Source organism: Triturus cristatus, chromosome 2_2 (genome assembly GCF_964204655.1).
Source record: "Triturus cristatus chromosome 2_2, aTriCri1.1, whole genome shotgun sequence".
NCBI classification, from domain to species: Eukaryota; Metazoa; Chordata; class Amphibia; order Caudata; family Salamandridae; genus Triturus; species Triturus cristatus.
The window spans coordinates 712,621,570-712,625,376 of NC_140582.1; positions in this window are offsets into that span (position 1 = coordinate 712,621,570).

The following is a 3,807-nucleotide window of genomic DNA, read 5'->3' on the forward strand; positions in this document are numbered from 1 at the left end:
GTCTAAAGTATTTTTTTATTTTTCCGCACTATATTATTCATTAGTGCCACACTGTGAGAGGTTTATACAGCGAATGTACGTGTCGCTGTGTTCAAGTGTCTCTAATCTAATACTAGACAATATAAATGGTCTGGTTTCATTACTGGAAACAAAGGATTATTCAGTGGGGAGGTGTGGCTTCCTATTACACCTTGATATTCAAGTTGCGTGACAATCTCTCTAACTTGCTTTATATCCTCATGTTTAATGGGATATTTTGGTTGAGGTTATGAACTTGACCTCACTGGTATAACTTGACAAGGTGAACCCCCAATGTTGCTTTATAACGCAGGAGCTAGTGCTAAAGCCCACTCCCTGGCATATGAATGTTTAACTGCATCTGGGATGAGGTCGAAGAAAGCAGGTAAAATTAAAGCTTCTCACTCATGGTAGTCCATGACAAATTCTGGTGGCCAATCCCTTTCATCCAAGAGAATATCATAGCCGAATGACAAGTTCTCCCAAAAGAGAACATTAATGGTACGCGGTATATCCCCTTCCATATGGAGTTGCATCTTGTATAATCGATCCGTAACATTCACTCTCATATCCGATGTCCACCTGGGTATAATCACTCAACGATACTGCTGTCAGACAATCTATCAGGCTCTGACAAACTATAGTGACTTATGCTGGGCTATCCAGCATGGTGAGCAGCTGCAGTTTCTTCACTTAGGCGGGGGAGCATCGCCCCCCTCCTGCTGCGAGCTGTGCAGAAAAAAAAATGACAATGTAAAGGTTTCATTGCAATTTTATTTTTAACCGTGATGCGCGCTGTAGCAGCCAGCCTGCCCGAGCCCAGAGACATATGGGACATGTCCTCTGCCGAGTGGCCAAAGCAAATAACAAAATTTTGCGTGATGAATTTAGCACTTGTACAGAATGTTCAAGGTGCTTGATAGTGAGCATACAAAGTGGTATGTAAGCAAAGCTGAGTTTGGAGAATATTATCCTGTATGTGCACGCAAATAAATGTGTGTCAAATCTCATCGTGTTTAGGAAGAGAAGGTAATTTAACAACGTGAGCATGTAAAATTGCCTTTCTATCTGGGCCTAATGTAACTATGTGACAGTAGTAGGTTGACATTACTCCTACCATTGCATTCTTGGTAGGAGCTAGCCTACTTTACACCAACTTAACAAACTCTTTTAAAAAGAACACAGCTATCAAGAACTACTCCAAAAGCTGTAGCACAGTAGTTGAGCCCTAAAATATCCAAACATACTCATCAAATGTATTTAATATGTTAGTGGAACCCCTCAAAGAACAAGTGTACACTCCAAACAGTCTGACAGGTTTGTATCAGGAAGTAGTCTATTCATCGAGTTGCTCTAACACTGCCATTGTCCACCCCAATGTACATACATAAAACCACCTTACTATTTTAACAAACCATGCAAAGCCAAACAAACTTAATATCTCATTTAATATAACTTTTTACAATTAATTCATTTTGAAATTATAAAACCAGTTAAGTAAAAATCCAAATAAAAAAAGTGAAATAAAATAGATCAATATTTTAATACCTAAAAAAAGAATAGCAAAATAATAGCAATCTGAACTAAGAAAGAAATCCCCTCAAAATGCAGAAATGTACTCCCTGCACAAAATGACACTAGGAAAAATTCCTTATAACATACTTTGAAACCTTCCAAAATCCAAAAATATATTTTTAACTAAATCAGTAATCCAGGAAAACAGAATAAATACACATTTAAATTTTAGCTATTCAAAAACAAAAACCCCAGGCAGACTTAGATCAAAGCAGGGAGAAAGGAGATTTCAGGCACCTCTGTGGGGGTAAAACTCCAGAAACTTCCATCTCCTATTTCAAAGTGGGCACCAGGTATAGAGGTGCCCTGCTGATTGACGTTCCAAAGATACTTTGTTACACAAAGGTTCTGATAACTGATTAAATCAGACGATTCATTTTGCAATTTAATGCTTTAAAAAGAAGCCTCCCCATGGTTGGCACACTTGTCTATTGGATTTTTCCAAGACTAATATGAAGGGGCGTTCTGAGCACATTTATCCCCAACAGAAAAAGAGCTAGTGGACCTTCGCAATGTACTTAAGTTAACTTCCTCACAGGAATAATTATGATTCCAGGTTTCTCCCAACTGTCCTAATGAAGACCCGCCATTAAGGTTTTAATAGACCTTTAGCTATCTTGGGTCAAAACGTTGACATCTTCATTCCTATAGCTTGGACTGGCTTAACTATCGAAGGAGGGACAGTACTGATTTGAACACTGTGCCTGTACATTATGGATGGAAAGTAATTTAACCAAAAGAGAAAGGGTGTCAGACAGGCTACAACGCTACTTGTTTGTGGTTTCAATTTGTTGTAACTGTATTATATTCTTTCTGATTTCTTTTCACTTATGCACAAGCACTTCTTTCTAGCATTTGCATTTCACATTATGGAGTAACCACTATACAATAATATGTATATATATGTATTTAATGCAAATGCAATTTTAAAATACTCTCAAATAAAATTTTGCTTTTTGGGTTGTAATTGTGGTATACTCTTCCCTCTACTATTTTATGTCCCCCTGTCCCTTGGATTGGGGCCGTTTGACTGCTAGTTTAGAGACTGGACCTTCTCCCTTCGTTACAGGCTGAGTGGCTCCCAGGGTCAGCTGACTGAACTCCTGTTCTGAGCCACATGGATATAGTAAGCTCCAGAGGTCTCCCTGCAACTGCCCAGTTGAACCGCTGCACTGGACCTACCTGAACCTGTAACAGGACCTGTCTGAGCCTTGCTCGTCTCTGCTGGAGTGAGTTCCTGATCTCCAAAAGGCGCCTCCCCAAGTCCAGGGCCCTTGGCTGGCACCAGTTGAGCTTCTCCTGAAGAATTGAGCTCTTTGCGACCGCAAATGAGCTGGTTAGTATCAAGGTCTTGTTGCCCGCACCGCTCACCACGCGAGATCTGCATTTGGTGCTACAGCATTGACAGCTTGTGCGGACCGTCAGCGCCAAGCTACATTGATGACCATCTGGGGTGCTTTCTCTGCTCCTCGACGACTCTTCCACTGCAAACTGGACTCTTCATGCTAGACTTGAAGAAGGTAACTTTTTCAGTGGGGCTAACCTGGTTCTTGTATCAGGCCCACATTCTATGGCAGTTGACCTGTACTTGTGATGTTCCCCATGTCTAGCACGACCAGAAGACCGTGAGTGGCGCTTTATGCTTTTAGGCTCTATACTTATTTAAAATTTTATTGAATATTTACAGTTCTACTGATTGGATTATTGTAGTTTTGGAGGCAAACCATTTATTACATTTTACTCTATCTTTCTAAATTGGTGTGGGATTTTTCTTGTGTTGTGCTTTCCCTTTATTACTGTTTGTGTGCTGCATAAATACATTACACATTACCTCAAAGTTAAGTCTGTCTGCTTTTGTGCCAAACTACCATAGGGTTAAGCACATGTTAATTAAGTGTGCTTTGTGGCTCACCCTGACAGGGATTGTGGCTGTTGCCTGAGAAAGGATCACACTCTCCTCAACCAGCAACCCAATTTATTACATTGGTGCTTAATGGTGGGATTCCGTACTTGGGTTTGTGCAGTGCCATTCAGTTACTTTGTATAATTCTAAAATCCCATATAAATAATTTGATACCAGGAGGGCTCCCCCAGCGGGGTATGGACACTTACTCCTTTAGCCTTGGCGTGTTGGAGGGATGTGGACATACAGACTCTAGGAGATCTGTACCGGGAAGGCTCGTTGGCAAAATACGACTCGTTAGTGGAAGAGGT